The sequence below is a fragment of the Equus asinus genome, chromosome 7 (assembly GCF_041296235.1).
Source record: "Equus asinus isolate D_3611 breed Donkey chromosome 7, EquAss-T2T_v2, whole genome shotgun sequence".
Taxonomy (NCBI): Eukaryota; Metazoa; Chordata; class Mammalia; order Perissodactyla; family Equidae; genus Equus; species Equus asinus.
In genome coordinates this window covers 38,925,948-38,950,942 of record NC_091796.1, presented here as the reverse complement: position 1 = coordinate 38,950,942, position 24,995 = coordinate 38,925,948, and the positions used below count along the sequence as shown (strand labels likewise).

General features: G+C 37.7%; 1 protein-coding gene across 48 annotated transcripts in view; it reads left to right on the top strand.

Annotated features, from left to right (window-relative positions):
• DTNA (dystrobrevin alpha) overlaps nucleotides 1–24,995 on the top strand; it is a 357,744-nt gene that overhangs the window by 187,379 nt on the left and 145,370 nt on the right. For 5 of the 48 annotated variants that reach the window (XR_011504457.1, XM_070513225.1, XM_070513224.1 and 2 more), the window contains exon 1: nucleotides 2,610–2,801. The exons of the other annotated variants lie outside the window; for them this stretch is intronic. The gene's annotated coding sequence lies outside the window, so the exon portion shown is untranslated. Of the gene's footprint in view, nucleotides 1–2,609; nucleotides 2,802–24,995 lie in introns of those variants that run through there. 48 annotated transcript variants of the gene reach the window in all.

Below are 24,995 nucleotides of genomic sequence, written 5' to 3'. Positions count from 1 at the left end.
AAAAGGCACAAAGTAAAGACTGCCAAAGAAATGAATGCAGGCGGTGAAAGAGTCTCTATTCAGCCAGCCACATATGAGAATAGTATGAATTATTCAAATTGTGGTTCTGTTAGTCTTTCCTTCATCAACTGTCCTGAAGAGGATTGGGGGGTGCTGATTTTCCGGTGTCTGTGCTTCTTGCCTTTTCCCTGTTCTGCCTCATTTACGCGCTTTATAGGACTGTGTCATCATGAGTCACAACACTTAAGAACTTTCCAGAGTTGTAGTGGTGCCAAAGCTATTTTAATAGTCGGTACTGATTTGTTGTAGGACTATTTTTTTTTAATGATAGAGAGATCTTGCAATGTGCAACACGTATTTTATTCTTTCTGGCGACTTCCTGTGTTGAAAGTTTTCTCTCTGCCACAGGTTTTCTTTAACCCTTGGCTGCTTCTCTGCACTACAAATGTTCAAAGGGGTTTTAATGCTAATTTTCCTAGGCAATTGGCTTTGGTGTCAGGTAATTTCCTGAGTTAGACGACTGTAGAGAAAAACAGTTAAAAGTCTGTACTGGTGAGCAATTTACAGCCCTTGTAACAGATCGAAGTGACCTTTTAACTACTGTTGATCCAACACTGGGAAATTGTTAAAAATATGATCTGAGTCTATAATTTCTATTCTGAAGCTCTTTATGATGAAAATTCGTTATCCATTTTAATTTGAAAAAAATCACTAATAAATAGCATATAGACCATTTCTAGAGAATCCAATATGAATATCAAAATGAATTGCTTTGCTTAATGTGTTTTTTCTTGCATATTTAAAAATTTTTTAAATCGACTGCCAAGTGTAACCCTCTTCCCAAGGTCCCTTTTGCATTGGGAGTATATATAACCTTTGGCCTGGTCGTTCCCCCACTGATGGTTTGTAGGTGGGAGCAAGCAACCCTAGGTATTTGCCTGATGTGGTCACTGTATTTATGCTGTCATTACCCAAACTCCTATTGTGAAGTATATGATTGATAATGTGTATCTGGTTGAAAATGACAGTTTTCTCAGCAAGAGAAAGTCAAGTGTCAGTGAGCTTTCTCATGGTTTCTCTTGTTCAAAAGTCATAGACATTATTACTAAGTAATATTAGCAGTACTTGATTGAGCCTTTAGTATGGATCAAGCTTAGTGCTTGGTGCTTTCCTTGGACTTTCTCATTTCATCCTTTTTCATAACTCTTTAAAGGAGGAACTTTACAGAAGAGTAAACCAGGTTTAGAGAGGTGAAATGATCTATCCAAGATCACAAAACTAGTGTGGGTGAGAGCTGGGTTTCAAACCCACATCTGGGTGACTCCACTCCCTGGTTGCTCTTCTTAAGAGACCCTCTTGTCTGCCTCCCTTTGCAGAATATTAAGGAAAAGCCTGTGTGCACCCCTTGAGGGTTTAACCACAGCAAGGGGTCCTCTGAACACAGTCCTGGAGGAGCTGAGGTACAGCCTTCATTCCCTGCTTTATCCATTCAAGAAACAGCCACTGAGCCCTGCGTTATGGCCAGTCCTTTGCTGGTTACTTGCTATAGAAAGATGAATTAGACAGCATTGCCCTTCTAGGAGAGTCTTTATCTAAAGAGAGAGAGAGACAGAGATGTAAACAAACTATTATGAAATATGAGCTAAATTTGGGAAGTAAGCAAGGCTGTGGTAGCAGCAGGGTAGCAATGCAAGACCTGAGGGACAAAGCAGTGCTGGCTGGAGGACAGGGAGCACCAGCTGTCAGCGATGTCCCTGGTGGGAGAGAGAAAGAGCGGCTGAAATGAGGTGAAGCCCCGGTCACCCAGAACTCCTGTCAGCCTTCCTTAAAGTACTGGGAATAAACTGAAGGTGACCCCAGAAGTCTTAATTGTGTAGCCATGAGTTTGGGGGTGCCCAGGTTTGTTCAGAGTTGATATTGTCCCTACTCCAAGACCTCTACTCTTAACATAAGGCCCCTAAATATAGTTGGGTTGATCCTAGTATGGCTGTTTCACCACAGATGCAAATCTATGATCATTTAAAATAGAGCTGCAATCTAATCTGATTAAGTGATGGTTAAACACAGGGTTTTGATGAAAAGAAAATAAAGATTTTTACCTCCCCCTTCTGAGCTGTGATTAAAAGTTTGCTCTAGAAAAATATTTTGAGACTAGCCCTTCATATACTGATGTAGTGTTTTTAGCTTCTGTGTTTACTGAATCGTTTAATGTATTTTTTAAATATTTTTAAAGGAGCTGTGAGATTATTGCTGCATTTCCTAATGAGCTAGTAACCGGCATTTAAAAATATTTGGTTGGCAGAAGTAGTGAGTAATGATCAGTATTTTAAGGGATTAGTGGCAACTTAAAAATGCATATAGTTATTTCATTGGGTGGTTTAAATGCTTTCAGAGACCTTTTATTCTTATACCTCTGTTATTCATTTTTCTTTTTTTTTTTCCTTGTTCATGAAGTTGAGTCAGCAACAGAAACATATTCAAATTAGACTTGTCATACAGAAAAAAAAAAATCTGACTTTGTCAGGGTGGGTGGAGGGGAAAAAAGCAACTTTTTGTCAGTCTTTTGTATTTCAGCAGCTGGATTCATTGCTCCCATGGTAACGGACCACATGATGAGGTGTATTAGATTGCTGTGTGTTGAGCACAAGGGGAAGAATGAACACAGCATTTTATTGAAGTTAAAGGTTACTTTGGAGTTTTTTCTGTGGAAATGTGTAAGGTCAAATACTATAGCTTTCAGCATATATAGTACTTTAGAGGAAGAATTAGAGGCATGTTGGTGCATTTAACTACAAAACCAGGTAAGGTACAATTGAATCTATGAAACTGAACTCCTTACTTCTTCTGTTTCAGTGGCATAACTTGCTGGGTGGAATTTCACTGTCGCCCCCCACCCCCACCCCCACATGGGCACAGGACAGATTTCTCCTGTCCCCCCACCCCAACACCTCCACCTCCAATTTCATCTGTTTTTAATTTGAAAGTCTAAAATGTTGTGAATTTGTATAGTTCTGTGGTAGTTGGGGGGGGGGCGGGGGCCGGTGCTGTGCATGTAAAAGAGAGAAAACTAGAAAGGAAGTGAAAAGAATGCAATAATTAGTATCTTCAGACCAGCGTAAGACTGAGTAAAGTGTTTCCTAGTTTTCTTCTTTGAAAATGGTTCACTTTTCTTAGAGGACACCTTATTAGTGGCATTGGTCCAAAGCTGCTTGTCTCTTGTAGTAAATTAAGCAGTAGAAAAAGTTCTCCAGTATGTTATTCAGTATATTTATCGTATCTGGGCTTTTATTCCTCTTTCATCATATTACTGCCAGCCTCATCCAAATAATAGTTCAGTTTTGTCTATAATTCTTACAGCATGTTTTGTTTCCATTAGTATTCTACTCTTTCAGGCGTTGTGGTTGTATGTATCTTAGAGGATTTAAAAATAGAAGTGAATACAAAACGGGTTAATATAAAATGAACTCTTTTGCTCAGAGGCTGGTAGGAACTGAATGTAAACAATTCAGGGTGGCATCAATTCCCAGAGCGCAGACGCCTTCTCCTGCATTGTTTATATATCACCCTGGCAGCTTGCTTCAAAAGGGGAGGCTTCGGTATGCACAGAACAAGTTAAAGAAGAAGAAAATTTCTGTATTCATAACTTATTTTGGTTTCTTGTTCATGGTTTCTACTGATGTTGGATGTTTGGCCTTCTCATAAGACATTAGGATTTCCTTTAATTTTTAACCTAAGGACTAACCTATGTAACTTCTCTCCTCTTAGAACAAAGTTGTCTTGGCAGCTTTGGAGACAAAACCTAACTAAACAGTAGCAGAGCCCCACTGTTATTCAAGTGTATTCACTGTCCGGTATTCACTGGAGTGTTTGTATGTAGAAAAGTCTTTGAAAAATACTGTCTTAGCTAAAATCACTTATTTGCCACGCATTGGCACTGATTGGGATAAAAGCCAATAAATTATTCCAAGTTGGGTCATATGCCACTCTTTCTTCAAAAAGGGAAACTTAGATGTTGTTAAATCCATTTGTGCTCTGTGATTTTCATTGCTATTTTCTTAGTCTCTCTAGTTTTCATACATCAAGACATCTTCCAAATTTGAGCAAGGAGTGATAATCATTATTCAAAACAATTTTTTGCCATGATTGCAAATAAAGGGAACTATTTCCATGATAACAAATATCAAAAGCATTTTAATAAATGCCCAGGCTTGTATCTGAATTCATTCTTTCGTTTCTCCCTTTGTTGCTTTGAATACAGAACAAGCTATGGGCATGTCCTCCAAAACAAAACATTTTCACAGGTGTAAGTTGTTCTTACTTAAGAATAGGAAATTTCCAAGAATTGGTGAAAGATGGTACCTGGTAAAATATTTTAAAGTATGAAATTCTCAATACTGACAATATCTGAGGTAGAAAGTGGTCTGTTTTTATTAAAGGAAAAATAAAAGAGGGAGGGAGGGAAAGAGCAAGAGGGAGATAGAGACAGAGACGCAGAGAGAAGACACAAGAAAAGATAGATAAAAGTGTAAATGATCTCTTAACCAAGCTTTCTCCTTCCCCATCAGTACTGGAATGGGTTAAATCTCTATCTATAAAAGAGGAGAGATGGAGTAGCGTAGATGAGGTGAAATTACTGAAAAACGCTAGCATTCCACTATTCTATGTTTCAAGTACATAGTAAGGCATAGATCATTCCTTTCTATTAACTGGAATGAAAACAAATTTTGTAGTTGAATTTGCTTCATAGCTTGGTGTTGTGGGCTAAGATATCAGCTGGCTTAGACATTAGACTTTGAATGTGTAATCAATATAGACCCAAATTTCCGTGGTCTTTATTCACCTGACACCCTGTGTACATGTCCATTTCTGCGGTCATCATAACTGAGAAGTCCATAAGATGAAAGCTTCTTTTAAATTTTATTTTTTAAATAATCGTATGTTTAAGGTGTACAACATGATGATTTGCTATACATATACATAGTGAAATGATTGCTGCAGTCAAGCTAATTAACGTATCTTCTCCTCAAATAATTACCATTTGTGTGTGCATGATGAGAGCTCCTGAAATCTACTCTCTTAGTAAATTTCCAGTATACGATACACAGTATTATTAACTATAGTCATCATGCTGTACATTAGATCTCTAGACTTGTTCATCCTATGTAACTGCAACTTTGTACCCTTGACCATCTCCCTGTTCCCTCACCCCCAACCCTTGGTAGCCACCGTTCTGCTCTCTGCTTCTATATATTCGACCTTTTTAGATCCATATATAAATGAGATCATGCAATATTTTTCTTTGTATGTCTGGCTTATTTCTCTTACTATAATGTCTTCCAGTTTCATCCATGTTGTTGCAAATGGCAAGATCTCTTTCTTTTTCGAGGCTGAATAATAGTCCATTGTACATATACACCACAATTTCTTTATCTGTTCATCTGCTGATGGGCCCTTAAGCTGTTTCCATATCATGGTTATGTGAATAATGCTTCGATGAATATGGGTGCATAGATATCTCTTCCAGGTACTGATTTAATTTCCTTTGGGTATATACTCAGAAGAGGGATTGTATATACTCAGAAGAGGGATTGCTGGATCATATGGTAGTTCTATTTTTAGTTTTTTTAGAAACCACATTGTTTTCCATAATGGCTATATGGAGGCTCGTTTTATAGTTGTTTTGATACTTACATTCTTAAGAAACAAAATGACTTTTGATGTACTTGCTTTAAATTAGAAATTTTGCCAAGACGTTTTAATTGAATCATGTTTTTGTCAACTCTTATTTAAATCATGCTTTATTGTTAGTTTTGAATGGTTGGTAGTGTTTCTTAACACTTTAGCTTTAATTTCTAGAGCTCCCACCCTCTCAGACAAATAGCTAATTACCTGCAAACATTTACCTCTATTAAGGAGAGAGATATTCAACAGAGTCATGATGAAGAAGATTCATATTGATTATTATAGCCTCTTCAATAAAATTAATGATAATTTTTGAAACCCAGGACAATATTTCTAAAATAGATGAAGATCAAGCCAATGAATGATGACTAAATATCAGCTAGATATTCCATTTTTAGGAGTTGCTATTTTTAAACCTATGACTTTGTTAAAGTGGATTTTATTATTGACAATCACATAATTTTTTATGAAAAGAATTGGGCTTTTTAAAAAAAATGTTCTTAAATGTTTCAAATGAAGAAAAAAGTGTTGGTACCACAATCATGATAATGACGATGACAATAATGATTAATTCAGAGAATAATGTAGACTTCATTAGAAAGCTCTAGGCTCTGTATGTAGTAAAAGGCCAATGTTTATAGAAAGAAAGTGGAAATTTCTAATGGGTGGTATGATTTTCGGATATTTACTCCCAAATTTAGTTAATTCTATTAGTAGCAATTACAAATTACTAACAATAGATATGCTTGTTACGTTCTTAACAAAGCTTATTATAAAGTATGTGGACTTTGTTCAATATGCAACAGAGGCTCCCATCAATAATAATTAAACTTATCAAAAATTGTACAATGTGTAGACCAGTATCTGATAGGAAAAGAGTGAACTTATTGCTAGGAATGAACAATGTTACATTTTTAGTATATAAAAGGGATAATCCATTGGTTTCACTTTCTTGATAATATTGGCTTGATGTATTTTAGAATGATAGATATCGTTATAATAATTCCCCACTACCTGACACGCGTAGTATGAAATGTTCACTATTGACATCATTTCAGTATTTTAATTATCATTTTAAATTTGTTTTAAATAAGTATTTTATGTCTGAAACCTATTAATTGGGGAATAATTACACTCAGAAAAATCACTTGCCTCTACCTATCCCTCATATGAAAAAAATGCCAGATGGACTGGCAATTCCAATAATAAAATGTGGATCCATTCAAGTAGTAGAAAGAAATATAGAACTTGAGAGAGAAAAACATGCCTTCAAAGGCAGAAACTATAAAGGAATGGTTACATAAAAAGTGATTGCTTCTGGAAATGCTATAAGAAAATTAAAAAACAAATAGCATTGGGGCCAGCCTGGTGGCGCAGCGGTTAAGTGCGCATGTTCCGCTTCGGTGGCCGGGGTTCGCCGGTTCGGATCCCGGGGGCGGACATGGCACCGCTTGGCAAGCCATGCTGTGGCAGGCGTCCTACATATAAAGTAGAGGAGGTTGGGCACGGATGTTAGCTCAGGGCCAGGCTTCCTCAGCAAAAAGAGGAGGATTGGCAGCAGTTAGCTCAGGGCTAATCTTCCTCAAAAAAAAAAAAAAAAAAAACAAATAGCAAACTAGAATCAATATTTGCAACATATAGAAAAGAGAAAAGATGAGTATCCATAGTATAAAATGAGGTCTCATAAATGAATGAAAAGAGAACAGCACTAATTATTTTCAACTTAATTTTTTAGAGCAGTTTTAGGTTTACAACAAAATTGAGGAGGAAGTATTTAGGTTTACAACTAAATTGAGAAGGAGGTAGAGAGATTTCCCTTATATTCCGTGCCCCCACACCTACATAGCCTCCCCCATTATCAACATCGCTCACTAAAATGGTACATTTTTTTACCCAGGATGAACCTACGTTGACACATCATAATCACCCAAGGTCCATAGTTCACCGCAGAGTTCACTCTTGGTGTCATGCGTTCTATGGGTTTGGACAAATGTGCAATGATATATATCCATTATATTAATATCATACAGAGTATTTTCACTGCCCTAGAAATCCCCTGCACTCTGCTTATTTATCTCCCCACTCCCCCTCTACTTCCTGGAAACCACTGATTTTCTTTATTGTCTCCATAGTTTTGCCTTTTCCAGAATGTCATATAGTTGGAATCATACACTGTGTAGCCTTTTCAGATTGGCTTCTTTACTTAGTAATATGCATTTAAGGTCCTCCATGTATTTTCATAGCTTGGTAGCTCATTTCTTCTTAGCACTGAATAATATTCCATTGTCTGTATATACCACAGTTTATCTTTTCACCTACTGAAAGACATTTTGGTTGCTTCCAAGTTTTGGCAATATAAATAAAGCTGTTATAAACATTCTTGTGCAGGTTTTTGTGTAGATACAAATTTTCAACTCCTTTGAGTAAAAACCAAGGATTGCTGGATCATATGGTAAGAGTATGTTTAGTTTTATAGGAAACCTGCCGAACTGTCTTCCAAAATGGCTGTACCATTTTGCATTTCCACCAGCGATGTATGAGAGTTTCTGTTGTTCCACATCTCACTTTGGTGATGTCAGTGTTCTAGATTTTGGCCATTCTAATAGATGTGTCGTGTTCTAGATTTTGGCCATTCTAATAGATGTGTCATGATATCTCGTTGTTTTAATTTGCATTTCCCTGATGGCATATGATGTGGACATCTTTTCCTATGCTTATTTGCCATCTATTTATCTCCTTTGGTGAGGTGTCTAAGTCGTTGGCCCATATTTTAATCAGGTTTTTTGTTTCCTTATTGTTGATTTTTAAGAGTTCTTTCTATATTTTGGATAACAGTCCTTTATCAGATGTGTCTTTTGCAAATGTTTTCTCCCAGTCTGTGACTTGTTTTCTCATTCTCTTGATGTTGTCTTTCACAGAGCAGAAGTTTTTAATTTTAATGACGTTCAGCTTATCAATTATTTCTTTCATAGATTGTGTCTTTGGTGCTGTATTCACTATTATCTTAAAAATACCTACAAATTAAACAAACAAATACATTTTAATCTTTAGCAAATATTTTTAAAAGAGAGAAGCAGAAAGAAGAGAGAGAGGTAATACCCAATCTTAGGGAGGCTGTGGGAAATATGAACTCATACGCTGCTGTTGAGAGTATAAATTGATACTTTTTTTGCAAGAGATTCAACCTGATGATGTATAGCAAAGGCTTTAAAAGTTACATGCCCTTGGACTCAACAATTCTACTAGGAAAATATCCTAACAAACTAAATAGTCAAACCTATATACAGGGTTTTTCATTGTTGTGGTATTTATAAACGTAAACAAGGGCAGTCATTCTGGGGAAAAGGAAAAAAAACTTCTGAGAAATATAACAAACACGCCAGCTCGTGTTTTCGCTCTGATAGCTGTAAAGCTGTAAGAAGTCATCCACATGGCAGTATGCTTACCTAACTGCTCCGCTTCTTTATTCTTTAGGATAGAAGGTATATAGGCAACATGCTGTAGGGAAAAGGGTCTTGGCTTAAGTGTCAGAATACCCGGGTCCTGCTACAGATTAGCTGAGTTAATGGAAGTATACAAGCACAAGGCGTTATTAAAATACTAATGTTAGAGAGTAGAAAGGAAAGTCTGTGAATCCCTTTGTTCATCTGTATGCGTTTGCCTTCACAACTGATGTTGCAAATAAAAAGTCTCACATCAGATAGGGGAGGGAGGGTACATTTTTATGATTTCACGGAAAGGAAGTGCCAAATGGTAAAGTCTGGACTGCCTTGAATTTGATAGAAAATGGTAAAATATTTTGAATAGGATATGCTTCCCAATTATTATTGTGTGAAATTTATTCAGAATAAATTTCCGCTCATATAAGGATGAGCAGAGCATAGTTGGTCTTGAATGTAGCCTAGCATTTAGGTGTAGCAGAGAGGGCAGAGATCTAGAGCAGTGCTGTTTAACAGAACCTTCTGTGGTGCTAGAAATGCTCTCTGTCTGCGCTGTCCGATACGGTAACTATGAACCACATGTGGCTGAGTGCTTGCAATATGACTAATGTGACTGAGGAACTGGATTTCTAATTTTAGTGATGCTAAGTAATTTAAATTTAAATAGCCGCATGTGCGTAGTGCTATGTTACTGGACAGGGCAGCTCTGGAATTAAGCACAGCAAATAGGGTCTTTTATTTAACGTGGGGATTCATTTCTGCATCTCTGATGCATTGGGGTGACAGGGGACAAGAAGGTGAATATTCTTTGCAAAGTTTTCATTCAAAAAAATGCTGATCAAGGAGATCCTTTGATTCTGGTGACTGTAAGGTCAAGATGTTCCAGAGAAGTCTTGGTCTCAAATATTCTGTAGTCTTGCTCACTTAAGAATTCTAAGGTTCATTCATTTTCTTCTTTATTTAAAAAAACAGTTAAGTTGAATTTCTATGTGTCAGCATGTAAGAAAAATGCAGTATTTCCTTTATTCTCACGCTACTGACGCACTCACAACACGTCTGACACCAGATGGGTGGATTTTCCACACCAAGCAATTCTGACTAACTGCCTGGAGTTAGCGTCAGATCCTGCAGGTTAGGGGCTCAGTCTCACAGACTGCCCCCATTCCCCCTTAGATGCCAATTACAAGTCCAGGTTGTCACCTGTGCTTCTGTCTGACTGCCTGTAAATAGAGGTTCCCATGATCCCCTCCTCAGGTTCCATCTTTTGCTAGAACAGCTCACAGAACTCAGGGAAACATTTAGGTTTACTGGTTTATTATATAATAAAGAATATGATAAAGGATACTGATGAACAGCCAGATGAAGAGATAGATACATAGGGTGAGCTCTGGAAGGGTCCCCAGTGTGGACGCTTCTGTCCCTGTGGAGTTGGGATGTACCACTCTGCCAGCACAAGGATGTGTTCGCCAACCCAGAAGCTCTCCAAACCCCATACTTTTGGAATTTTTACAGAGGCTGCATTATGTAGGCACGATGGATCGTTAACTGAATCTCCAGCTCCTCTCCCCCTCCTGGAGGATGGGGGTGGGGCTGGAAGTTTCAAGCTTCTAATCATGGCTTGATCTTTCTAGTGACCAGCATACATCAAAAGCTATCCAGGAGCCCACCCAGAGTAACCTCATTAAAACAAAAGACACTCATATCACCTAGAAAATTCCAAAGGATTTAGGAGCTCTGTATCAGGAACCAGGGACAAAGACCAAATATGAGAACAAAAGATGCTCCTAGTGTTCTTATCACTTAGGGAATTACAAGGGTTTTAGGAGCTCTGTGCCAGGAACCAGGGGCAGAGACCAATAGATATATTTTCTATTATTTCACAGTCAAACTCTGTACTTGAAATAGAAAAGATAATGACAGTCCAGAGGCCCTAGATTCAGAGTTTCCTTGGAATATGCTTAGTAGTCACGTGATACAGAATAGATATTCTGGAGGAGGTCTGAGAAAATAGTTCGTGGAGAAGGAAGCACTGGGATAAACTTTAAAAACAGTGAGCACAGGGGGCCAGTCCAGTGGCATAGTGGTTAAGTTCATGCATTCCACTTCAGCAGCTCAGGGTTCACAGGTTCTGATCCCAGGTGCAGATCTACACACCACTCATCAAGCCATGCTGTGGTGGTATCCTACATACAAAATAGGGGAAGATTGGCACAGATGTTAGCTCAGCGACAATCTTCCTCAAGCAAAAAGAAGAAGATTGGCAATGGATGTTAGCTCAGAGCCAATCTTCCTCACCAAAAAAAGAAAAAAAAATAGTGAACATTACATAGGATGCTGGAGAAAGGAGGATCTGCAGAAAGGGAATAGTGCGGAAAAATCAGGGAGGGGTGAGAATCCAAAATCTCTAGAAATTTAAGTTAGCCATGAAATATAAGTTAGTCATCTAAGTTAGAACACAAAAAGTGTTCAGGGACCTGATCATCATCACTATCATCATCATGTCATCATTGGGATCACAATAATCTCCTACTGTCACTTGGCATTAGGCCAAGCACTTTTCATGCATTATTTTATTTAATTCTTACCGCAACCTGTGGAGCAAATATTGTTCTTATTTATTCATGACAAAACTGCACAACCAATAATTGCCAAGCTGGGGTGTCAGGCCAGAGGCAGCCCTGCCGAGTCTCCACTTGGGCTGAGTCTTCTTGCCTCTCTTCTTTGGAATTTAAACTGCTTTACCCTGAATTCTCTGAGAAGCTGGATGAGGAAATTCATTCTGGCAGCAGTGTAGAAAACAGACTAGAGGGAAGCCACCCTAGATGGATGGAAATAAGTGAAGAAGTGAGTGCTACGATCCAGAACGAGGATAAGGGAGGTTCTGAGCTAAGGGAGTGAAAGAAGAGTTTGAAAAGGAGTCGATTTGAGAGGTGTTTTGTCAGCTGTCTGTCTTCATAGTAAGTCAGGTAGAGAACATCTGACATTTTTTTCAACCTTCCTGAAAGTTGTCAATTACTGCATGAAGCAGTAGAGCGAGATTATTGTGGCCAAGGAAACAGCATATCTGATAACATGCAAGTTTACTTAATAAGACCAAGCTACATAAATCATCGTGTTGGAAGCAAGTGCCACCGCATCATGTATGTTCTTGAAGTGCATGGCCCATCACAGTAGTGTTTGGGGAGTTAGTACAACTGAGGTCGGAACTTTATATTTATGACATTTTCCCTTTCATTAAAATCTTAATATTCTTTGATATTGACAAATAGTGATTTTTTTTTCTTTCCAACATACAGGAACTTTAAAAAGATATAATTAGAACTCATTTACAACGATCAAAAAAGCTGCTTTTATCATTGTGGAAGTAGACTTCTAATTGAATTTCTGATTTGAGTACATTATTATTCTCCTGCTTTTGCGCCATTTAGGTGGATTTTTTTTTTCTCTTGGCAGTTTATCCAGGTTTGTTTATGGGTTGGAAGATTATAAAAGCTGTTACTTCCAGCATCAGGATCTCCACTGTTTTTCGAGAAGTTACTTTTGATTTCTTCCAAAGTCTTATGATCATTGTGGTCAGAGAAGAGTGTTGGGAAAATGCAGAAAAAAGGTGGAGGAGGTGGAGCATTATCTTGACAATAAAGAGCTGAAAGGGGCAGGGGTATTACTGAAGGGGATGGGCAGTAGCCTGGCTGTAGGGAGGACTTTGGCAGTAACTGCCAGCCAAAGGGGGTGAGGAGGGAACAGTAGTCATTTGAGCAACGTGCTGACCGTGTAAAGCTTTGCAGTATGTTGGATGATGGCAGGAAACCCAACATCCAGGAGGACGCACTGGAACACATTACATGAGAGTTCTGTGAGTTCTCTGATGTAATGCAATAGAACGCTTTCTAAGTGCCAGACACTGTTCTGAGTGCTTTGTGTTTAACTCATTTAATTTTAAGTTCATGAATTCTTATTTAGAGAACACTTTCTGGTACATGAAAATCACTGAATATGTGTAAGTAGTTATTATCTCTGTTAATCCTCACAACAACCCCATAAGCCAGGTACTTTTATCATTTATCATCTTTATTTTTACGGATGAAGAAATTAAGGCCAAAGAGGTTAAGTAATCTCCCCAAGGGCATACAGTTAATGAGAGAGAGCTGTAGTTAGTGGGGATCAACCACTATACCATCCTGCCTTCTCTTAATCCATGTAGAGTCTATTATATGTAAGGAGATACTACTTGTAAGATGCTTACAAAGTACCTGACATATAGTGAATTCTTCAAGATGTTAGCAATTATTATTGTGTAGTAAGATTTAGAAGACGCTGTGGTATTTATGTCATTCTACACAACACAGCTCAGAAACAGTAAGATTTTTAGGGTAGCTCTGATTTTTCTTGTGTAAATTGAGTAAAGATTTATTTATGAGCATGCCCGTTATAAATTGGAGGAACCCTCTTTCTACCCAAATACTATCAATCAGTGTGACTGGCACAGTTGAAGTTTTCACCTCAAAGAATGTGCGTCATAGAAATATTCCATATACACATCTACTGTGTAGCTGACCGTTTGACAGAGAATGACTGCTGTTAATGGTACTAATGAGGGTAAGCAAATCCCCTTCCACGCTTGGTATTTGAATACATCAATTTGTTCATTGCCTTCTTGCTAGGAATTAAATGCTCTGATATTTGCAGAGCCTAGGGAGCTAGTGAGAGGTTGGCACCAGGAAGGGGAATCAGGCCAGAGGCTAGAAAGGGGATGGATTAGTAAGAGTCTTCAAGGTCACGTGGGTGGTTCCAGGCAGAACTCAAGCAGGCCCCAGAACCAAGTCAGGTACAGACTTGGGTTCTGATCTCTTTTCCTTATAATATGGGTTAGTTGTGGGTAGGTGGATTGCCATCCTCTGTGACAGAAAGAATTTTATGGAAAATTAGGTGACTTGAAATCTAACTGAAGTCAGAATGTCAACAGATTCAGAACTGAAGGTACTTACACATTATTGATACAGGCAGCGCAAGAACAACAGCTCTGTTGTGCTGGATTCCTGGAGAAAACGATACCACTGTGGGTGGTGCATGAGGAATGAGCCACACGTGAGGCAGAGGAGGTTTGAGGACACCATGGCTGCAGAAAGCAGAAACGCGAGGACACTAAAGGAATTCAGGAGACTGCAGAAGAGAGGGGCTAGGTAAGGCCTCAAGCTCGGTGACCAGCAGTTACCTAGGCCCTTCCTTTGTCTTTATCTGTGACCTCAGAGTATTTTAGCTAATGATGTCATTGTGTAAGTGGCCAGGCCAACTACTCCAATAAGAGGACAAGGAAGGAGACCAGCAGACCTCCCACCACTCTGCTACTAGGGAAGGGCGGGTTGGGGACATGGGTGGGAAAATCTCTCTCTAGACGTCTGTCCTCTGTATGTCACCCCCATCTCAGATGGCTACTTCTCCGTGAGCTTAAATGGTGATAGTTTCTTTCAACTAGTAGGGAGTATGTTGATAATGTTAGTGATTCAGCGGCCTCCACAGTAATCTCTGCAAATGTTGTGTGTAGTTTATTATCTGGAGAAGCAACAAGCTTTTATTAACAGTAACAATTAACATTGTATTGTGATTTACTGTTTGCAAAGTATTTCAATTGCATTATATTTAAATCTCCTAACAATGCTGCAAGGGAGATGACATCACCATTCCTTTTTTAAGGATGAAGAAAATCAAGCTCAGTGAATTTCTTGGAGGCCCTGGGTTAGCAAGCAAAGCATAGATTTTAACCTACTGATTACTAATGCATGCCACTTCACTCAAAGCCCCTCTCACCTTTAAGAGTAAAAATTTCCCAGTGACAGCTATTTGCCTTTAGGAAACTGCTATTACAAATAAAGAGCTCTTGCATTTATTCAGATTATTCAGATTAAATCTTCTTTTTTGTCAATACTTTCAAGGTAGTTTATGTACACAGTAGGTATTTAATGTGTTAACTGCCTGATTATTGTCTCTTTGTAGTGCTCAAAACAAATCATTCTGATTCTCACACATCTGATGAAAAGATTGTTTATTTTGGGATAGAAGAGAATAGTCAGCAATTACAATTCCCAATGTGGGAAACTAATGTGAAAAAAAATTGTGAAGCAATTCTTTTTAATTTAAGGGAATAAACTCAAACATCTAAATGAGCGGATTTAAAATAACTCAAATGGCCAAAACCAAAAGACAGCAAGGCAGATGCTTTATGTCTATGCAAAACTAATAAAAGGAAATTATTATGAGCCCCAAACTACTCCCTCCCATATTCATGCAACAACCAGACGATATACAATTTAATCTTGCTGATGCAGTGCCCTGCTATGTTCCTAGGTGTGTGTTTTGTTTTGGCTTTACACACCATCTGTCTTCTTTACAACCCTCCTTTACCCAACGTTGCCTGTGAGGTTAGCCGTCTTTCTTGTCTACCAGAGAAATCAAAATACTCTTGCTCTGGCTAACTCTGTGAAAACCCATGGTTAACGTCTGGGCAGAGAAACGAAGCCAGAGCCGATGATAGTCAGCAACAGGTTTTTCCAATTTAATTAAACTGAAGTTCTTTACTTCAGCGAGTATGGCTGCTATTTGATCTTCCTTCTGCTTATGCTTTTCCTTAAAATGTAAAAAAGCTGTTCTGAATTGTAACATTTATTACCTTTGGTATGTAAAATTGTATTAAAATAATCCTTTGGGTTTAAATGTTCTCTTCTGATAGTAATGCTAAGATCCGAGACTCCTGTTTAGGATTAAGGTTAGGCAAGAAAAGAATATTAAAATAAAGGAGAGCTTTTCTTACCAGCTGTTAAATATATTATAAACCTATAATTATAATTAAGTTAAACTATAATTAAAGAGGGTGTTGATATAGACAAATCCCTGGTGTATTAACAAATACTAGCATATGTATTAATATATGCTACAGGAGGCGGTACATATCAATAGGGAAGATTATTATTATTATTTTTTTAAGATTTTATTTTTTTCCTTTTTCTCCCCAAAGCCCCCCAGTACATAGTTGTATATTCTTTGTTGTGGGTCCTTCTAGTTGTGGCATATGGGATGCTGCCTCAGCGTGGTCTGATGAGCAGTGCCGTGTCCGCACCCAGGATTCGAACCAACGAAACACTGGGCGGCCCACAGCGGAGCGCTTGAACTTAACCACTCGGCCACAGGGCCAGCCCCCAAGATTATTATTATTTTGCAGTAAATTGTATTGGGAAGGAAAAGGTCTTCATTCATACTACAAAACAAATTCCAGCCAGAGTAGACTTAAGTATTTATAAGAAATCATATTGTAAGAATTAGAAGAAAACATAGAGGAATTTTTAAAACAACTATTTTAAAATATAATTGACAATAAACTACACTATTTAAAGTGTACAAATTAATACATTTTGCCATAATGTGCATACCCTTTAAACCATCTCTAGAATCAAGATAGTGAACATTTCCATCATCTCCAAAAGTTTTCTCATGCCCCTTGGTATGCCACCCACCCATCCCTCCCCCATTCCCAAACAACCACAGATCTGCTTTTGGTCACTATAGATTAGTCTGCGTTTTCTAGGGTTTTATATTTGGAATCATAGAGTATATACTCTTTTTCATTTCTCTCAGCATAATTATTTTCAGATTCACCCATATTGTTACATGTATCAATAACATGTTTATTTTTATTGCTTTGTTTATTTATTGTTTATTCATTCATCTGTTAATAGGCATTGGGGTTGTTTCCATTTTTTGACTATAACAAGTAAAGCCGCTATGAACATTCATGTGAAAATCTTTAAATGGATATTTATTTTCTTTCCTTTTGAGTAAATTCCTGGAGGGATTCTAAATAATCTGTGAAAGGAAAGAATTTTATAAGTATAACAATGAATGTTCATAATGGAAAAAAGTTGCATTTGACAACATTAACATTTTAAATTTCTGCACACCAAAAAACGTCATTAACAAAATTACAGGTTAAGTGATAGTCAAGGAGAATATATAGGTAGTAGCTAACAATGTTAAGAACTTGCTATAGGCAAGGCATTGAAACCCATGTGTCTGATGGATCAGTTAATCCCTACAACAGCCCTAAAAGGGGGACACTGTTATCCCAGTTGAAGGCAGCCCAGAACTTAACCAGTGATCTGCGCTACTTCCCCCTGTGGAGACAGAGCATTTATTATGTGCAGATGGTATACTTGTCAGGGAAAGTTCAATATTCCTAAAATTTCCTTGTCAGGGAAAGTATATGCTTTTAAACATAATAAAAATAATTCATAAAATGTATGTGTCTGATACATATATGTGAGATAATAGGTCAATAACCTTAACATATAAAGAACGTGTGAAAAATATGTAGGAAAACTAAGACAGAGATAAAATGGGAAAGGGACATGAATAAGTAGTTCACAACCAAGTGAAAGTAAAACTATATGAAAATATTACACTTCACTTTGAATCAAAGGAATTAAAAACAAAACAACACTATAATCCCTTTCAAATTAGCAAATATTTTTAGATATTTTGTTGTTGGGTTGTCTTGCTTTATTTTAATAGTGGTAATATGTAATGTTAATGAGGTTGGAAGCCATTCTCTTACTTTATTGGTGGAAGTATAAATTAATACTATAATTCTGGAAAGCAATTTGACAGTATCAGTAAGCATCAATGACTTTGAAAATAATTGTACCCTTTGATAAAAATTTCACTGTTGGAATAACTTTTTAAAAGTGTGAAATGGATACAAAGATTTATGTACTGACATCTTTACTTTTTAGCCTTTCTTATTGCAGTGAAAAATTGGGTACAACCAAATGTCTTAAAACAGGAAAAGGAATAGCTAACATCGTTCTGTAGCTGAGAAATCCTGTGCAGCTACCAAAGGGGTGTTTTTCAAGCTATATCATAAACTATTGGCAGGAGTGGAAATTACTGCAAATTTTCTGGAGAGCAGGTTGTTAATATCTTTAATTGACTTAAAATGCTTATGAGCATTGACTTAGTAATTCTACTTTTAGGACTATCTAAAATGGAAATACTTTTGTACAAAAATTTATAAACAAGGCTATTAATCACAGTGTTATTTAAAATAATCAATTTTTAAAACAACTAAATGCCCAACAATGGATGAAGTTAATAAATTATTTAACAAATTTAATAACTTATATTATGGTACATTCACATGATGGAAACCATTCAAAATGTTATAAAAGTGTTTAGAGAGAGAATATACTTTCTATACAATACCACCTACCATTGAACCCTGAGATTGAAGTTAAAAAGTAGAGAAAGATAGAAAGAAGGAAGGAAAGCAAAATGTTAGTAATGATTAATCTATGGGTAATAGATTAGTTTTTATATCTTTACTTTCTTGTGCTCTCTAAATTTTTCTCAGTGGATATGTGCTACTTTTGCAACGCTGTGATATAAATTAAGTGATCGAGGTAGAATTTGAAATTGAATACTCAGTGTGAATGCAACTATGTGTAGAAAAGAGGCAAGGATGTTGACCAAAATGTTAATAGCATGGTTTTTATTCTCTTTTGTATAATTTTTGGAATTTTTCTATATAGTAGAGAAGCAGGGCGAAAATTGTTTTGAGGAAGAGAGGGGAAAAAACAAGGCCCTCTTTTTAATTTGTGAAAAGTAATACATAAGAACAGAAGGAAATTATAATAGGCTCCTCCTGCTGCCAGAGAGAGAAATGCCTTCCAACCAGGTTAAAAGGAGGAATCAGCTGATGAAAATAAAAGAGCAGACGAAGGAACACTTGGCTTCAGACTTGTTTAGATCTGGAGACCTAGAGGACGTCCCCAAACGTCTGTCTTTCTCTGTTTCTAGGCTCTGCTTGTTTCTGCTCACCTTTATTCCCAGTGAGTCCTACTCAGCAGCATAACCAGATCTTGTGTCTCTCACAGGGGCTTTCCAGCTGGCAGGTAGGATGGCTGCCAGCAGCCCGCAAGTCACATACCATCCCCTTTGCATCCCTAGCAGGGAATATTTCTTACTTACTCAAACAAGATCCCAGCAAGTAAATGGTAAAGGCTGGTTTGGGCTGTGTGCACAGCCCTGAATGGTCACAACGGCCAGGGGGTGAGGTATTCCGATCGCCAGGCTGGGTTCTGTTGTCCACTTCTGTAGCTGAAGGGAAGCAAGGTCATCCCCACAGCAATCACATGGAGTAGATTACAGGAGAAAAGAAGGAAAGGAAATATTGAAAAGACAGATGTGAGTGACAGAAACTAACAGGTACAATGCCAGACATTTGACAAAATTACCTCATCAGTCCTCATAGAATTACATAAGGTAAATTTTTTGATATTTCAAAGAAGGAAATTGAGGGTGAGAAGAATGTATTTGCCTGTGAACATGGAGGTGGTACACGGCAGTGAGGAGATTTGAACTAAGGTGTGTCTAACGCCATAGCCAAACCTCCCCTCCAAAATGTTTGTCTTTCTTAAGCTCTTCTTGCTGCTTTATCTGCAATCAAGGGACAGAGAGAGAGATTCAATGTTTCTATGTGTGAGAAATGACAAACAGTGCAAACAAAAGCTTTAATACCTTCTGAATTATCCATCTAGTTGACGGGTTGATTCTGTCTCCCCTGAGAACACTGCTTTGAGAAAAGCTAACAAAGAGAATAATATGTCAGAGCATGTGCCTTAAGTAAAATGTTGGATATGAAAATCGGGTGTAGGATTCAAACACATTAAAAGAATTTCACACTCGAGTTTTTTAAACTTTTTTGAAGAAGCTTGGGCACATTCCATCTTTGGCATCCAAAGAGTATTTTCAACAGCATACTAGGTACTCTCAAAGATATAAAAGTAAACATAATCCAAATTTGGACTCAAAGAAGACAAGAGATGGAAAATTCAAGGTGGACGGACAAAAATGGCAACCTGGAATAATGGTCTTTGTAGGTCTGGCAGTTCCCCAACCAAAGAAGACAGTCTAAAAAGAACCTAAGTTTATGTGTACCTGCTGAGGATTTACTCTAACTAGTGATTAAACCTCCAGGACACACTACATAAGTAGAGCTTTAAGATCTCAAGGCTTGTATTTCCTTAACCTTCTTATTTCCTGTCCTTGGTTCTGCATGAAAAAACTCATCTCCCCACATCCAAGAAATAATTCCAAAAATAAACGTAGGCATTTGCTTAAACCAGGACATTGCGTCCCCAGTTTTCTTTCCAAAGCCTACGGGGTGTACAACTTGCTCTTGAAGTCTGTCCACAGGCAGAGCCAAGGCAAGATCTACATTCGCTCCAGCTGAGTGTCTGGACTTGGCAAAGCTGCGCCTAGTAGATAATGCCCATGGAGAACTGCTGGATGAGTGATTTGTGGTAAAAAGGACTAACAAAGCCTAGGGATTTATTTAGCACAATTTATTTCATTCTCGATTCAGAAGAAGTAAAAGTCCATCCGCTGAGTAACGTATGTAAAAGTGCTTTCTTTGAACTTTAAGCGTTAAAGCAGTGCACCATTGCTGGGGACTCTGACATGAGGATGGCCAGCCTGCACCCTGCTCAGTCTGGAGCTAATTCCTTTCAGAACCATAGAGCATGAGAGGTATTGCCTTGTGGCCCCTTGTGCCCTTCTTGGCAAAACTGAGAAAGCATGGTAAAGTAGGAAGAGTCCGGACGTTGGAGTAAGATTTAGGTTCAAATGGGATTTTCACGCAATAATGAGCTCTGGGACCTCCGAGTCTCCGTATCCTCATTTGGATAATCCAGTGTTACCTGGGACTTCCTAACCCTTGGGGGAGTCAGATAAAGTTGGTGTGAACCAATGTGAAAGTCTAAACCCTTTCCACATCCTTTGGGAATTGTTAGAGATTACTGTCCCTTAACCTATTATTCCTCTGGCTCCAATATTATGCAAGCCATGTTCTCTTCTCCCTCTTTGTCAGATTGCAAGTGAAACTCTGCCCCCCTCACCAGTGCCCACCAAAGAATCCACTCATACTGGCATGGCTAGTAACTTCACTGAAGGTTTGGGGTTGGCACAGACTGGTAGGTCTGGGAGCAGGGAGCGCACAGCTTTTTCATCTCTCTGGCAACTTCTATTTTACGTCTCTTCCTGTTTTTCACTCCTCACACATGCCTCCAGATTGTTTCTTAGGAACTACAAATATTTTCCCTCTTGCTATGCAGAGAAATTTAGCTTTCTTCTATTCTTGGTCCATATTTTCATATCAAATACATCAAGAGGCTAGTAGAGCAAAGGATCTCCCAATGGCCTCCTCGGAAGACAGTCAAGGTTATCAATTTAGAAAAGGAAGTTTTCCATGATCTTTTAAAAATAGTAATAATAATACCTACCGATTTGTTTGAATTTTAGATATAAGGGATGTAATATACTTTGCACATAGTAAATGTGTAATAAATGATGATGATGATAATGATGATTCTGTATTAGGTAACCAGTGTTTGCATTAACTGTACTTCTCTGAGTATCACTTATCATAATTGTCATTATTTTTGCAATCATATTTTAATGTCTATTTTTCCGCTAAGACTGTAAGTTCCCTGAGGGCAGAAACTATTTCTGTCTTGTTTACCACTATGTCACCAATGGTTCATACAATGCCTGGCCCACATATTTAACTCTTTATTGCATTAATGAATAGATGATTGAATAAATGGAGTAATATTAGGTGTGGAGGATTTTTCTCTTTTTTAAAGTTAGTGACTCTATAGGAAGAAGTGACAGGGCAGGTAAGGCTTCGTAAGATGTCCTCAGAATGTTGTGAGCTCTCTAAGAGTTTAAGGAAGATTAGCAGAGCCTCCAGTTCTTCATTCACTCCTTGTTTCTCTGCATTTTCTGCTCTCCCCACCGTATTAGTCTCCTACTTATTCCTATTGAGTTTATCAGTCTCCCTGAAGAGGCAAAAAGACAATAGAATATTTTTTCACCTACTTCCACATTGTCTCACCAACACAAACCGTGATCATTAGGTTTTCAGACTACTCCAGGAAAACTTATCTTACCCATAATTTATTTGAAATAGTTGGAGTTTTTTTCCCTACTATTTTTCGATGGCAGATTAATTTGCTTTTTAGCTACCTTGTGGGATCACCTAATAATCTAATTTTAATGTTACAGCATTTTCTGAACACAAAAGTGTGCTCTGTGCTATAATGAAGCTTGTAAATTAACTTTAGGAATATAACTCATTCCTGTACTGCAAAGTTGCCCATATATGCAGTGACAGCATATTATAAAGCAAAGACACTGGATTTACAGTCACCCGCCTCCGTGGGCCTCTTTTTCTCATTTGAAAATGAGTCTAGGCTAAAGAAATGAATTTCAAACAGTGGCGAGGGAGGGGAGCCTGAGTGGCCTGGGGTCTGCCCTCCTTCCTCTGCCAGAGCAACTCCCTGATTGTCTGTTTTAGATGCCTGGCTCCAACTGAGGAATTAATTTGAAGAAAAGCTTCTATGGTGAAAATGAAAAATCAGCAAGCTGGGGAAGAGACCCTTCTATATTCCAAAGTAAAGAAAATGACATCACCCAACAAATATTTTCTGAGTCTAAAGTGCTGTGTTAGTAGGCTTATCACCTAAAATGCAGGATGTGCAGTTAAATTTCAATTTCAGATAAATAATGAATTATTTTTTAGTATAAGGATGTCCTACGTTGGGGCTGGCCCGGTGGCACAGTGGTTAAGTGCGCACGTTCCTCTTTGGCAGCCCGGGGTTCACCAGTTCGGATCCTGGGTGCGGACGTGGCACCGCTTGGCAAGCCATGCCATGGTAGGCATCCCACATATAAAGTAGAGGAAGATGGGCATGGATGTTAGCTCAGGGTCAGTCTTCCTCAGCAAAAAGAGGAGGATTGGCAGCAGATGTTAGCTCAGGGCTGATCTTCCTAAAAAAAAGGATGTCCTATGCAATATTTGAGACATACTTACACTAAAAAAATTTTTATTTGCTAAATCTGGCAACCTTATATGCTAAGCACTTTGAGAATGGAGAGGGGGCATCAGATACCAAGAAGAGTAAAAAGACATTATAAATTAAGTTAAAAATCTTTGCTGTTGATTTTCTTTTATTATTATTATTGTTATTATTATTAACTAGTATGGCTCTTGAAAACGCATTGCATTACTTCATTGCTTTGCCTCACGTTGCAACACACTGTCATTCCACTTGCCGGTCAGAAGAGGCAGCTCTTCCTGGGCCTAACTTTTAAAGGGACCAGTTCACACAGGCCACTAAAACAGTGCATGGGAAGTCAGCCACTTCCTCACCTTTGTCTCCGCCTTCTTTTATTATATCATACAGGGTCCTCACCCCACCCTATCCCCAAAGACTACTTCTGATGATCTGACTGCTTCTGGAATTTCTTTCTCAATGGAAAATTGATATCAATGAGAAAATAGTGTTCACTATACAGAATTTAACTTTACAGCAAATAGAGCTAGCAAAGGCCTATGCCATGGAGTTGGAAATTCTGATTCAATACCCTGCACGTGGAGAGAACTCATAAACACTAATGATGTAGTACTGTAGTTGTACCTTCAGACTGGCTGTTAACACTGATAAAAGTTATAATTACAAGAGAGCAAAACCTCATTAAATTCTAAAGTGTTACTTTCCCTAATTAGTATTTGCATACTGCACATGTGTGCATATACTGTTTATCATTTGTTTCCATGTATTAGAGATTTCATTTCTAAAATCTGTAGAAGAATCTTTTCAAATAAATTATATGTGAGCCATAATTAATACAGATACATCCACCCAGGCAAAATAATTTAAGATGTACATTTCCCATTGGTTTTATAATAAGCAGTTGTCACCAAATGGAGAATTGAATTGCTTTCCATAGCCATTGTGTCCTGGATCTTAGAATAGGAGAAGAATGAAAGATTGTACAGATAGAATTGAACTCTCAGTTCTGAAACCATTAGGCTGGACTGAGAGAAGATGCAGTCAGCTTTAGAAAGGTAAAAATCTCAGTACTCTGTAATTTTTAACTTCATTTAAATGCCTTAAACTTTGGGGAATTGAAAGACATTTCCCCACATGCTCTTGGGCTATTCAAAATTGTGCATTTAAAATGAGGATGACATTTTGAACCTTTGAAAAATTTTCATAGTACATTTTAGCCAAAAACATAATGCGTCCACCAAGTTGACTATAAGTCCTGTTTGAAAATAGTGATGGAAAAGTCAGTAGTGAATTTTGAAAGATTAAAAATACCCTATCTGTAAAGGGGCACATATGTTCAGTGACAGACAAAAATTAGACTACTAGTGGTGAGCACAATGAAGTCTGTTATGAAATTGATAAATAATAACGTACACCTGAAATTATATAATGTTGTAGACCATATGATCTCAATAAAATTACTGGAAAAAAATACCCTATCTGGTTCTGGAAATGACAAAATCTGGGGACTAATTCTCCTCTTGTTGCTCATGTGCTTTAACCCTCCGAGTTTGCCATACATTCTCAATTTGTCAAGAAAGGCTAAGGTCCACAAAGCAACAAATCTCATCTTCTTTGATTCAGGAAGAAATTAGCTCCATTCAAAATTGGGAAGTAGTAAAAATTAATTTGTATTCATTTTTAAACAGTTGTATAGTGAAAATATTAATATTTGAAGGATTTTTGGCTTCTTTGAAAATATTCAGAGTTATCCAAAATTGACCATTCGAGGCTTAACTGAAACAGAGCTGTATATTTTTGATGTATGTAAAGACTATCTTAATGATCAAAGAAAGAACTAGGTAACATTTATTAGGGAGATTGAGTCAAATTGTGCCTATGAAAGTTATCTAAGTTTATATCCACAAACAGCACACAGTTTAAAATTTAAAACATTATGTAAGTGTGCAAAAGTATTTTGTGAAATAATCAT